A 15,117-nucleotide genomic window follows, 5' to 3' on the forward strand; every position below is an offset into this window, starting at 1 on the left:
TGGGTATTATTTACATTTATCATATGCCCATAATTTAATCATTTTAAAACTTTATATAAGTGTGACTTATTTGTATTATTATTAGCTGCCCTGATGACTCTAGACCACTGAGATATTTTTCTTCTCTAAACTCCTTTATGGACCCTCTTTAACTCTTGAAGACAGTACAACATAGCTTAAACTTAAAATGTGTTTTCCTTGTCTTTGGATATTCTCTTGTATCCTCTCAAGCAGCATATAAGCTCCTTTAAGGTCAATACCAAGAGTTATACTTCTGTTTTATCTCATTAGGACCTAAGCCACAGTCAGTCACATCATAGTCAAGAGTGGACCAATGAAATATCCCACCCTAAAGAGCTCTGCAGTGAGTAAACTCTTCTTTCATGGAAGCACTGACCTAATGGAGCTGAACTGTAAGCCCAGAGTGTTACAGGCTAAAATGATTTGCAAGCAGGACAAGTTATGTGGTAATAGAATCGAGATTGCCAATTAATCTAGGAAAGTGAGACCCATGGACCCATAATATTCCTCCATCTGGCCTCCTGGAATGCTTAAATGCTTCCTCTGAACAAGTTGCTACTACTTACAATTTGCTATGTCCTTTTTGTAAAATATTTTCTCTGTGAAACTGAGTCCAGAGGGCCCTCTTTCCTAGACTAAGGAGAATGGATTTCTGAGAACATGCTCTGCAATCACTTCCCAAAGCCCCTATTCATAGCCACGTGATTCCCAGAGCAGTGGGTAAGAACAGCATTCCTGAATGCTATCATCCTATGATGAGGGCAGGGGGGTGGAGGAGAGAAAAAATGAGTTCTTGTGAAAGAAGAGGACAGGACTGTAGTATGTCAAGTTAAGTTTTATAAAATATGCTATAACTCAATACGGAAGAAATTTTTACTTAATGTCATTTTTTTAGGAGCCATGATTGCTTGTTCTCCTTCTGAAACAAGATACACATTAGGAATTTCCAATAAGTCAATAAAAATAAAAGTCCCCTCCCCAACACTACAAAGGAAAAACAGACTATAAATATACACACTTGACTATGCATTTCTTTTGGTACTACTAATGAGTGAGGGGGAGGGAAAGAGGAAAGTCAGGAAGTAGGAAGGCAGATGTGAAAGAGGGAAAGAAAGGGAGGGAGAGAGATTGAGAGAGAGAGAGGGAGGGAGGGAGGGAGGTAAGGAGACAGAGAGAGAGAGAGAGAGAGAGAGAGAGAGAGAGAGAGAGGGCGAGAAGAGAAAAGGAAATACAGTTTATAACAATTATATTGCACTGGCTTTCAATAGGTGTTCACTTCATACACTTCATCTGCCAAAGCACTGACTCATGAAATTCAAAACGTGCTAGAATTATATGAAGAGCACTTCCTATAAAATTAACATAACTGAAAGGTTACTTGAGGGAACAGTGCACTACTTTTATGGGTGACCCAGTTATAATTAAATTGAGAAGCTTGGCACCTTGTTCTGTCTACACCTGACTATACTGCTAAGTGAGCTACTACACACCTTTAGGGACCTCTTCTGCATCATGGCTTTCAATGGAAGACCAATCCAGATGTAAATTCAGCAAGTATCTTCAACAAATATTTATTTTTTCAGCACCTGCCATAAGCCATCTGCTGGGGAGACAGTCAAAGGCAAAACCACCCTTGCCCACAAAGAACTTACAATCTACTGAAGGAGACTCAAGAATGCAATGGCCCCACAACTTTCCACCCAAATGAAATTCCAATTTAGAATGATAGTTCCTATGGTGTGGCAGAGGAATTGCTGAGGGTGGTCCATATGCTGGTGTTTTATCCTGAATCTTAATAACAACAGAGAACTTTAAATTTTCCAAAGTGTGTGTATAAGTGCGTGTGTGTTTCATATTCCTCCTCTGAAATAAGTAGGATAGACATTAATTAAACAGATAGAGAAACTATACCTCTAAAAGGGAACACATATCCTCCTTGATCCAATGAGGCAAGTTCCAAATCCTAAATTAGACTGTGTTGTTTTTACTTTTTTCCCTACACCACCATCTATGCTGCTTGACTTGTAAATATAAGCATCAATTTACTGTATGGAATGCAAGTTACTGTACCTCCCTAAACTTTATTTTATGTTTCTGATTGATAAGTATTTATTAAATGCAGCTTATAGGACTTTACCATTGCTCCGGGCATTGTGAGAGATATAGCATAATGTATAGTCTCTACATTGATCATATGCCCAACATTGTCAGGTATTCAAAGTATGATCTCAGATCTTGGCCCTCAAGTAGCTTTCAATCTAATTGGGGAAAAGAAACTAACACATATTAACTAGTGAACAGGTAAGTATTCAACTGTGGTACTATTTAGAGGAAAGGGAATTATGGTATTAAATTACCTATCTTGAGATGGTTCTAAAGACAGATAAAACTGTCTCTGTAGAGGGGAAAGGGGAGGGGAATTCTCTCCCCTCATTAAAGATGGATAAGATAGTATAAGTAAATTTTGAGCAGAAAGGATGGCCATGGTGGAATTCAGAGGGAATAATTTGACTGCAGAATGAGCACCTGTTGGGGAATATAATTAATAAACCTGTAATATAGTGGTTGAGATTAGATAACAGGGAATGTCTTGAAAACTGGAAGAGTTTAGCAAACTGTAGGATCTTTAATATGGGAGCATTTGGGAAAATCATTCTAGCAGTAATATATAGACTGGATGGAAAGCCATAGAATTACAGAATAGATGTAGGCCTAAAAAGAGATTTAAAAGCCCAACACCTTTATTTCACAGATGAGCCAATCAATGCTTACAGTGGTTAAATGGCTTGCCCAGAGTAATATCAGTGTTTACAGCAATATTTGAACTAGATTTGTGTGAGTCTAGGTTATCTACTACACCGTGCTGTTGTTCAATTGTGTCTTTGTGACCCCACTTGGAGTTTTATTGGCAAAGACACAGGAACAATTTGCTCTTTCCTTCTCCAGCTCATCTTACAGATGAGAAAATCAAGGTAAACAGGGTTTTAAGTGATTTGTCCAGGGTCACACAGCTAGTAAGTATCAGAGGCCAGATTTGAACTCAGGAAGATGAGGCTTCCTCACTCCAGGCCTGGTTCTCTATCCATTGCAACACCTAGCTGCACTACTGCACCACAGAGAATACAAAAAGTCAGGATTTGAGGCTTATTGTATTCCAGGGGTGGGGAACCTGTGACCTTGAGGCCACATGTGGTCCAACAGGTCCTCAAGTGTGGCACTTTGACTGAATCCAAACTTCCCAGAACAAACCACCTTTACAAAAGTATCTGTTCTATAAAACTTCAGTCAAAGGCCACAACCAAGGACCTAAAAGACAACATGTGGTCTTGTGGCCACAGGTTCCCCACCCCTGTTCTAATCTCTGCTGCTTTCACCAAAATAAAAAAAGGAGGAAACATACCCTCAATTTTAAAAACCTGAATGCAAATAAGGAATTGAATGATTTTTCTTTTTCTGTCAAGAAAGATAAGGTGCAATGGTTAGAATTGTTGGACTTGAAGTCATGAAGCCTTGAGTTCAAATTTGTCCTTAGACACTGACTGTGTGACCTTGGTCAAATCATGTAATCTCTTTCTGCTTCACTTTCCTCAAGAGTAAAATGAGAATAATAATGATGATAAGAAGCCAGGGTTCTTGTGAGGATCAAATGAAATATTTGTAAAGTGTTTAGTACAGTGCCTGGGACATAGCAGGCACTTAATTAATTAATTAATGCCTGTTTCCTTCCTTCCTTTCTTCTTCCCTCCCTCCCTATCTTCCTTTTTATTTTGCTTCCTTCTTTCCTTCTCCCAACTTACTAGCCAAATGCTGCTTTAGCTAGAGAGTCTATGGAGAATGCTTAAGCAATCAAGAGGGGATAGATGCACCAATTGGATGGACTCCTGGATGTGAGTAAAGTGAGATAAAAACCTAATGGAATGCCTTTGCACTGAAGTGTTATCCAAAGCAGCTTGGGCTGAATGTTCAAGCACAATGCTCAGGAGGCTTTGCGTGTTCTAATTTGAATTCTTCCACAGCAGCAATACCAAAGAATAATCTCTCCCAAGGTGTCTGGCATCTCCTCGCTGCTCAGAACAACAAAATTTGCAATGGAAAGAAACATGTTTCAGCAAGTATCTGGAATTCACAGGTCTGCCTGCTCTGAAAACGGATCTTGCCATTTAGGGACAACCCAGGCAGGTTACTCAGTGAAAGTTATGACAAAGGCACCACCACATGGTTAACTTTGAAGCTACTATAGATGAAAGTTCCTCCCTACCAGAGCCAATCAACTACTAATTCTTATCAGAAGTATCTCTACAAAATCTCTAGCATCTTTGCTCTTTTCTCCCCCAACTCAGCCATTATTCTAGTTCAGACCCTCATCACCTTTCAGCAGGAGTGTTCTATTTGGCCTGCTTCTAATTTTTCCCCTCTATAAGGTGCCTTTCACAGAGATGCCAATTTTATATTCCTCAAATATGGATATGAATAAGTCACTCAGGATCAGAAATTGTCGGTGGCTCCCTACTGCCCATAGGAGATAGTTATAGGGAGAGATAGCTAGAGATAAAGATGCATTCACACACACACACATAATTATTAGAGAACAGGCAAGTATTAAACTGTGGTACTATTTAGAACAAAGAGAATTATGAGATTAACTCCCTTGGGGATTTGAGATGGGCCTAAAAACAGGTAAGACTGTTTCTGTAGAGAGGAAAAAAAATGCATTAAAGGTAAAAAAAAAAAGTTAGTATAAGCAAAGGTGCAGTGTGGGGGGCAGGGAGGTGAGTGTGTATACATACATGTATGTATGCATTAACACTTGACTGATCATTTAAAGTGCTCTACAATCTGGCTCTCACCTTCTTCTAGTGTGGAAAACCATGTCTAGAAATCCCCTCCACTTCTGAGAATTCTTAGATTTATTTAAAGCATAGTTCAGGAGCTACCTGCTATGAAAGACTATATTAATCCCCCTAAATGTTAGAATTCTTTCCCTCCACAATCTTTTTTAAAATGTATATGTTTACCTGCTGTTCTATACTCTACAGGAGATATGTGAGCTCCTTTAGGGCAGAACAAACCTGTTTCATTTGATACTTAGCATAGTGTCTCATTCTTAGTAATCATTTAACAAATTTAATAAATTTCTGTTGAATTGAATAAAAGAATCTATTTGATAGAGTCTACTATTGCTACATATAAAATTGGTACACTTTTATGTCACTTTAAATTATATGAAATCATTTTTATATATGTATTACACAATCTACATATGGATTATTATATATATGCATGTGTATATATATATACATATATATTATAAAATCTCATTTTATTTTTACAATCCTTATTTGGATGTTATTCTCATCTCAATTTTATAGATAAGAAAACTGAGGCTGAGAGGTTAAGTAATTTGCCTAAGGTCATGTGGCATTAAGCTTCTGGTGAAAGATTCAAACCCAGATTCCCAGATTCTCCCAAGTCTAATACTCTGTTTATTGGGTCACATAGCTACCACATATGGTAAGCATTCAGAAAGGATATAAGGAAATGCTTACAATTAGAAAGCTATAAACCATTTTGAAAAGCAAAGAAAGGTGGAAAGTCTTTTAGCATATATTTATATTCCTTATGAAAAGGAGTGATAATTACACAGCACTTTACACTTACAAAATACTGTATATATACTATCTCATTTTACCCTCTCACCAAGCTTGCTGAAGTGTTTTGTGTAAACATTCAAATTCTTTTGATAAAATGAGATACGATATGTAAAGCTCTTTGCAGACCTTAAAGTACTACATAAGTGCTACTTAGTATATTTTTTCATTGTCATATTCTCATGTTGCCATTCATATCTGCTTATCCTTATAGGAGAGAGCATGAGGTTATAAAGACCATCAGAAATACCCAATTCTTGCTTTTTCCATCTCCATTCAAATAGGCAAATTCATCTGTCTACCAGGTTTGCTTGTAAATACATGGTGCCACTTAACTAGAGACTGTGATGGCAAAGGAGTACTTTGCTGCTTGTTTCAGCTATTCAAGTGCCTTTGAGTGTAGTAAGAGTCTTTGTTGGAAATAGTACATTGTGTTGCCCTTAGTAGACCTAAGGAAGTTTGAAGACCTTTCCTACCATTAATAGGCCTAATGGAATTTAAACACCTTCTCTGACCTTAATAGGCCTAACAATTGCATGGAGCTCACTGTGGGAGAAGCTTGAAGAAAGAGTGGAACAGGAAGGAGCAGAGCTGGGAGTGAGCAGAGCTAATAGAGAGGATGTCTGTGATGTCAGTACTCTATTATTCTGTCTGTGTTGATGTCACTTTGTCAGACAGAAGCATTCTGTCTCTCGAAAGAAGATTTTACTATGGTTACAGAAGTCCTGAAAGAGGAATTTACTGTGGATTTGTGTTTGATTTCTCAGACTGAAGCCTTGTCTGTTGATTTGCATTACTTTGTCAGACAGAAAGTGAACTGAGATGTATATAAATGTGTAATGTGTGTAAAAATTGTTGTAGCTCTATTAAGCTTAATGTGTGTAAATATCACTGAAGCTCTTTTAAGCTTTGTCTTCCTAGAAACAGAAACTGTGAAGGGCTTGGAATAGGGCAGTCCCTGCGAGTTGAGATCTATAACAGGAGAGGAGACCTGCCTATGTATGAAAACAGGCAAGAGCTGGAAGTGGTCATCTAGTGGAAGAGGCAGAAAAGGAACCATGGGCTTTGGAAGCCAGCCTCGAGTCAAGATGAAAGAAGATTTTACTTGGGTACTCTGTATTGACTGAGGAGATTGTGACTTTCTGTAACCTAGGGGTGAATGGTGTTTGTACTTTCTGCTACCCCTTAAGGATGACTGACTTAAGGATGATTGGAAGCCAGTCTCTAGTCAAGATGAAAGATGATTTTACTTGGATACTGTGTATTGATTGAGGAGATTATGACTTACTGAATGATATGGTTTAAGACTATGCGGCCACTTTAGTAATAAGTTGTTATGTTATATTGTTTTGAATGTTGTGCTTTAGTTTCTTGAATGTTTTGCTTTAGTTTATTAATGAATAAATAGAGAGATCACTATACTATGTGATTACATCCTTAGTTATTCATAGCAGCAGTCCTCAGGAGAACTACACATGATTGGCCTTACAGAGGCCTACAGAAAATCACATAACCAGGATTCAAATCAAAGATTTTTGTTTGTTTAACTCTAATGTTCTTTCCATTCCACTACTGTCTCAATTCCCAACTTGGAAGAAAACATGGAAGAATTAATTCTATATCAAGAGGATCTATGATTTCTTGCCTTTGAGTAATTCCTTCCAGGATCCACACTACAATCTTGCCATATATTAGTAGATGGTCTAATGAATTTCTATGTCTAAAAAACCCATAATATCACCTGGTGAACAATCCTCTTCCTAGAACCACAACCTGGTCATTCCCACAACAGAGACTGACTAAAGACTCAACATTACAGTTTTCAATGTCTAACATTCCTTTTTAGCTTTCTTATGGTCTATTTCATCATGATATAGAGGTGATCTTGGATTCTTCAATTCTATGCCAGTGAAAAACAAGCTCTGGCAAGAAAGTCTGAGAAATATTGTATAGCACAATTTTCAGATAAGGACATTGAGGCACAGAGAAGTTAGCCAGGGGTGGGGAACCTGTGGCCAATTCAGTCAAAGGGCCACACTTGAGGACCCAGAGGGCAACATGCGGCCTTGAGGTCATAGGTTCCCTACCCTTGGATTAGGCCAATCCAATTCAACAAGCTTTTAATAATCACCTACCTTGTGATTGCTATGCTAAGTGTCAGTGATACATAGACAAAATGAAAAAGAACCTGTATTCTCAAGGAACTTACATTCTCTAGGAAGAAGAGGGAAAGGGGAGAGAAAAGGGTACAACACTGAAGTAGATTAGTGTATACTTGAAACTTTGAGGAAGGAAGGGATGTGAACATTAGGGAAACTCAGGAAAAAATTCCCATAGACAGCACCTGATTCATCCATGATCACAAAGGTTGCAAGGAGAAGACTAAGGGTTTAAAGTGAGTTTTATTTTACTCCAAATTCCATGTTTTTCTTACCATCTTTTTTCTTTACATCGTTGTATCTTGATGAGTCATTCTACCCTTAAAGCTGTTCCTAATAAAATAGATATACAGGAAATAGCCATACCTATACACTCTAAATATCTCCATTTTTGTAAGACCTGAGGAAGCTTTTAGATAGTCCATATAAAAGGCAGGTAGGTGTAATAGTGGATAAAATGCTGAAATAGAAGTCAAGAAGACACGAGTTTGAATTCCATATCATTTAATTACCAGCTATATGACTTTAGATAAGTCGCTTAACTTATGTCTGCTTCGGGTGCCAAATCTATAAAATAGAGATAATCCTGTCCTTAGACTATTCACATCAGTCATTCAAGATTATATGGTAAGCCTGCACAACCTGCAGCCCACAGGTCACATCCTTTGGTAGGCCGCAGGTTGTGCAGGCCTAGGTGACACCATCCAGCCCATTACTTTGTCAATGAAGGATCTAAACTTACAATAAAGCTTATCATCATATGTATATACTCTCTTTATTCAGGATATGTTCATACACATTCACACATGACCATAGAACTAGACATGTCCCTGTAGAGCATGGTACTCTGTCCAGCTTGGTGATCAATACTGACAACTACAGTCAGATTCACTGCATTACCAAAAAAAAAAAAAAGCACTCACAGGGACCTGATCAGCCATGCTATACAATCTTGAGCTGTCTCAATTTTCAGGAAATATATGCAACATATAGAACTCAAGTGAAATCCATGACTGACTACATCACCACTTAGCAATGGCATTCCAGGCTCTGAACAGTCCAGCTCCCTTTTTGGTCTTATCACACACATTACCTTTCATATCCTCTAGCATCCAGTCAAATCAGATCACTCACTGCTTTCTGATTTCTAGGCTCCATGCCTTTGTATGTACCATGTCCCATTCTGTGGTTGGAATTGTCCCCCTGCCTCCCAAATATCACACACTTACACACACACACACACACTGTTTTGAAACCATTGTCTTCCTTCAGACACAAGTGCTTTCTCCCCTGGGATGCCTTTCCTGTGTACAAAACCAGCATCCTTTTATCTCAAGGACCCTGGCATAATGCAAGTGTTTACAGAATGTTTGAATTGAAGTGGAAATCAACTGAACTTGCCCCAAAGATACTGAGACTGAAAGGTGAGAGGTAAAATATGACTTCTCCATCCCTGACTCATCCTGGGGCATCTGCATGTTATAGGTGAGATTTTAATAAGATACTTCCCTGTTATTGGGTATCATGGTTGTAATGCTTGGGTGGAAGAACAAATATAACAAGTATAGTTTCTGTCACCTTCTTAGTCCCTAAGGAGTTTCTGCAGGAAAACTAATATGACTCAGATTCCCTTTCTGTCCATTATAAAGATCACTGATGCTTATACCCATCAATGGAAGGAGGAGGGGAGACAGGCAGGAAGGATGGGGAAAAAGGAAAGGAGAGAAGAAGAGAGGGAGGGAAGAAAAAAGCATTGATTAAGCACTTACTCTGGAGTCATGAGCTGTATTAAGTGCTTAAATGTTACCTTATTTAATCTTCACAACAACCCAGAAAGGAAACAGGTTAAGTGACTTAACCAACATCACACAGCTGGTAAGAGTCCAAGGAAGGATTTGAAGTTATGGCTTTATGCTCAACACTCCACTACTCAAATGCCTCAAGGAAACTAAAACCTGAAGACTTTATTTTCTCTACATCCATAACTAACTGTTTTTCTTATTTCTCAAAGAACATTTCACTCCCGATATTAAGGTTAGTTTAACAAGCATATTTATTTGTTTACTTGTTTATTTTTGGGAGACAATCAGGGTTAAGTGAATTGTTCAGGGTCACATAACTAGTAAGTATCTGAGTTCACATTTGAACTCAGGTCCTCCTGACTCCAGACTGGCACTCTAAACACTGTCCCATCTAGATGTTCCTTCAACAAGCAATTACTAAGTGTTTAATTTGTGCCCAAGACTAACCTGGGTGCTGGATTAGATATCAAGAAAAAATGAAACATTACCTGCCCTGTCCTGCCTTCAAGGACCTTAAAAGTTTTGTTTATTGTTGTGTTTCTGGATTATTTTGTTTTGTTTAGTGCCTTTTGTTAATAGAATTCTATCCCTACATTCCACTGTAGCATTATTTGTTAACAGAAAGCTACCGCTATAAGGTAAGTAATTATGTTTCCTTGGGCACAATTCCATAGCCAGGCAGTTCTTACAAGAAGCCCTCTATTACATTATACTCAAACCTAGCTCATAATGTGGTTTGTTCTTGCCATAGTTGCAAGAGAAGAGGGATGAGGATTTCAGTTAGAAACCAAAATGCCTTCCCAAACCCAGCTTTCTGCTCAGATGCTTCTAGGCATTAGACTCCTAAAATGCCAAGAAGAAAAAGCACTTAGTGTATGCACTACAGGTTACCTTGAAACATTTATTCCTCAGCTATTCTGGTCTACAGGTGTCTAAGAGAAGCAGTGGATAGAATGCCAGGTCTGGAGTCAGGAAGACCTGAGTTAAAAACCGACCTGAGACACTTATTAGTCGTGTGACCCTGGGCAAATCACTTAACCCTGTTTGCCTCAGTTCCCTCATCTGTAAAAAGAGCTGGAAAAGGAAATGGAAAACCACTATATTATCTTTGCCAAGAAAACTGCAAACTGGGTCACAAAGAGTAGGGCACACCTGAAAAGACTGAACAACAATAATTCTTGTCTATAATTGAGGTTACAAGATTTGACCAATAACATTTGACCTCAGTTGGGCCTAGATATCCTAATGTCTTATTGTATTCATTCTCTCTCTCTCTCTCTCTCTCTCTCTCTCTCTCTCTCTCTCTCTCTCCCCCTCTCTCTCTCCCCCTCCCTCTCTTTTTCTCTGTCTCTGTCTCTCTCCTTCCCTCCCTAGGCATCTCATAGAAGACATGGAACTATTTGCAGAATTATTTTTTTTTTATTACAGGGGCTCTAGAAATAATTCTGTGGTATGTAAATGTAATATTATTGCATTTTTGGAAGTGATGTAAATGTGAGAAACATAGGAAGACATGAATAAAATAATACAATAAAAATCTAAATGAAAATACTATTAAGTGAATGAAAAAGTAGGGCAAATGATAAGACACATTCCCCAGGCAGCTGGTAGGGTAGCGGACAGAGGGCTGGGCCTGGGGACAGTAAGCACTGAGTTCAAATCTAGCCCCAGACACTTATTGGCTATATGATACTGGGTCTCAATTTGTGCATATCAATTTCTTCACTCTCAAATGAGGAAATTAATAACATCTACCTCACAGGGTTGTTATGAGGATTACATGAGTTAATAATTCTAAAAGTTCTTAGCACAGTGTCTAGAAATAGTGGGTGCTTAATAACTATTCTGTCTCAGTATGGAAGTGGAAGGTTATAAAGAAAAACTTGGATTTTCAGAAATTAGTTAGTTTTGCTGAACCATTTTTGTATATTCTCAATCCCATGTCAGCAAATTACTATGGCATATAAAAAGAGAACAATAAAACTTTTGAAAATAGTCATTGGAATATGAAAATGTAAATAATGATGGGGACAGTAGAACAGATGGATTTTCAGTTGTGGCCTTAATGTCCCCAAATGGGCCAAGACCAGAAATAGTACAGTAGGGATCTTAGGATCACAGTGTTGTGGATTTAGAGTTGAAATAGTCCTAAGGGCTGGCTGGTCCAACTCTGTCATTTAACCGATAAGGAAACTGAGGCTCAGTTAGGTGAGCTGCCCAAGGCTGTACTGACAGATGTGGAATTTGAATCAAGATCTTCTAACTACAGAGTCACTGATGTTGATATTAGTTTCTGGGCTCTAAAAAGACTCCTGGAAAATGAGGCATTTTTACAAGTTGTATTAACTTTTTCTGTAACCTAGCGGATGGGGCATGGTTGAGGAAATTAAGCTCTACTACTGATTTCCTTAACTATTTTCAGCTACTTCTACCTGATTTTCCCTCTGAGGTCTCCTCAGTTTTCTTCCCTGTAAAGAAAAAAAAGGTTTGGACTAAATGATGTCTCAGGCCCCTTACAGACATAGCATTTTGTTCTTCTTTGACTAATTTAATGGTAAGGACAGGGATAGGGGTAGCTGATCAACCAGTCTCTCCTAGGAATGGATATTAGACATGCCCAAGATGGTTAGGCCAGGGAAGGCTCCAGTTGCAGTGTTCTGACCCTTACTTTGCAAGAATTCTCAGAAATGGCCACACCCCTGAGGACAGTGGAGGACTGTAGGAAGGGGTGATGTTTCCTGAAACTTCTTGAACCAACACTGACAAGGTTGAAAACTGTTAGCCCCACACCTAACAGGCATTTACTTTCAAGGAAGCAATTCCTCCCACATACTAGAAACAGAAGGGGCATAAAAAAATAGTAAGATATTTGCCAAAGTGTTTCATATTTCCTTATTTTATGGAAACATTTTAGAATCTATTATTAGATCCTTCAAAAGGCCAACAGGTATGGGAAAATGCAGGGGCACCACTTTACTAAGTTATAAATCCAAAAGCCTCATGGGCTCCTAATTAATCACTTAATGACCAAGGCTCTGGGAAAAGGTGATTTAATATTTTGGTGACTTGGACACAAAAGCAGCTTTTTGAGAAGTCAGCATGACTGAAGGCCTGACAATGCAGGCTTTTGTACCAGAGAAAACATTTTCATTTTAAAAAGTACCTTTACCTGAGTGACATTTTAAAAATATTTTTAAAAAGTCCTCACAACCTCCTCCACTGAACTTGATAGATAAATTGGTATAATTTTCAGTTTGTCACCAGAAATAGCCTTTTTTTGTCAAGAAATTGTGACTTAGCACACGGTGACAGTTGCCAGGTTTGCTGGTTTCAGTGTCTGGGCAAAGGATGTCAGTCAAAGGAAAATGGCCCTTGGGGCCATTTCAGGACTAGGTAAAGCCAAGAAGGGCCACCAGTGCAAAGCCTGATCCCATGTCTTCTACAGACAATCTATGACAATGAGGAGATCACAGTCACAGATTTGGAGCAAGAAGAGATCTTTGAGGCAACAGAGTAAAAGAATCATTGAATTAGAGTGAAGGGGTCCATTGACTTCTACTCCATCCCTCATTTTACAGATAAGAAAATTGAGTCAGAAAGCTTGCCCAAGATTAGATGGGGAGTAAATAGGAGGGTCAGAATCTGAGCCCACAGCCTCACTCTAGACTCAGTGCATTTTCAACTGCAACACACTGCTTCCCCATCATTTGAAAAAATGAAGAGACAACAGCCCAGAAGGTTTTAGTGGATTGCCCAAGGCCACACAAGTATAAAGTAGCACAGAAGGATTCAAATCCAGATACTTGTGACACCAAAATCTACATGTTGTTTACCACACCAAGTTCTATTCTATCTTAAAGGCTGTCTCAACCAACATCTACCTATATCTACCATTTAAAAAACTCTATCCATCAAAAATATCAATTTGAAATGTTGATAGGATCATAGGTTTCAAAATATAAGGGACCAACTAGGTGGCACAATGGATAGAGCACCAGGCCTGGAGTCAGGAAGACCCAAGTTCAAATCCAGCCTCAGACATTTACTAGCTGTGTGACCCTGAGCAAACCACTTAATCGTTTTTGTCTCAGTTTCCTCATCTGTAATATCCCCAGCACCTTTCCTCTCATCCTCCAAACCCAACCTTTGCTTTCCTAGGGCAGACCTTAGGACAAGAGGGGCCACTCTTGTCAGTCATGACATAATGCCTGCCCCACCCAGACACAGGAAACACCAGTATCAGGGATACATTTCTTGAGATTCCATTCCATAGGATCACTTTTAAATTACATATATTCATAAGAGGTAATAGGAGCTTATTCACTCTCAGGTAATAGGGACTTACTCTACTATATGGAAGCAGAGAGTGCCTAGTTGGGACTCGGTCCTGTTAGACTCCTTGCCAGCAGGTAATAGAGGTTACAAGCCAAGGTAAAGATTGAGAACTATAAACTTTATTTCACAATTTTTCCCAAGATGGGGTTCATTATTTCTTCAAATATATCTTTTTTTTCCTTTTTGGAAGGGGGAAGGTAGGGCAGTTGGGGTTAAGTGATTTGCCCAAGGTCACATGGCCAGTTTTTTTGTGTTAAGTGTCTGAGGTTGGATTTGAACTCAGGCCCTCCTGACTCCAGAGCCAGTGCTTTGTTCACTGCACCACCTAGCCACCCCTTCTTCAAATATTTCAAAACAGGTAAGGTAACTCTAAATTCTGTTGACAATAAAATATTACTAGGTTGAATCTCCTATCCCTTTCCATTATTTCTCTGCTCATGGGGAACACTTTCCAAATGTAATGGGTATTTGGTGAATGCTTATAACACCTAATATGGCATCATTTCATGTAGCAAGATGCTGGGGATGTGCTTCTGAGAGAATGGAGGATTGGATCATTCATGAACATTTTGTGTTGTCCTGGAACATGTCTGAACATTTGGCATTAACCAGCCACATGGTGGGTAGCAGACTTTTTTTTCCCACTGACTGCATAGCTGGAAAGTTGTTGGGACCTTCCCACCAATTAAAAAAAAAAAACCTCAGATTTATTTTGCATATATGCATAACTAGGTAGACATTATGTCTTCCAACAGAAATCAGTGCGGGGGGAGGGGGGCACACACTAAGTACTTAATAAACTTTTCACTCAATCATTGCTTGAGTGCAGGGCCTGTTTCATTTTTTAACCTTTGTGTTCCTAGCACCTCTTACATAATTGGAATCACTAGGAGCTTAATAAATTCTTGTTGTTTGATTAAAATGTGGTGTTTTGGAACAATGCCATATGTGACTTTGGGCACAAGGTTGAATACAAGGAGGCTGTGGGCAAAACTTTTAGCAGCGTTCTTGCATGTAGGGAAGACAATTTGACCTGTCTCTTGGATGGTAGCTGGAAAGTTTGGCTCTGCTGCTACCACAGCATTTTCATGTGTCTAGTTAAACGTAACCTCTTTCCCTGTCTCCCTCCCCACCCCTTCCACAACCCAACAA

At 38.9% G+C, this 15,117-nt stretch overlaps 1 protein-coding gene across 15 annotated transcripts in view; it reads right to left on the bottom strand.

Moving 5' to 3' along the window:
• The window catches only part of DLG2 (discs large MAGUK scaffold protein 2), a 2,470,643-nt gene that overhangs the window by 1,486,906 nt on the left and 968,620 nt on the right, over window positions 1-15,117 (bottom strand). The window lies entirely within an intron of this gene.

This window comes from Petaurus breviceps, unplaced genomic scaffold, assembly GCF_028583685.1.
Source record: "Petaurus breviceps papuanus isolate PSGF00001 unplaced genomic scaffold, PetGlider_PUasm1.0 90823, whole genome shotgun sequence".
Lineage (NCBI taxonomy): Eukaryota > Metazoa > Chordata > Mammalia > Diprotodontia > Petauridae > Petaurus > Petaurus breviceps.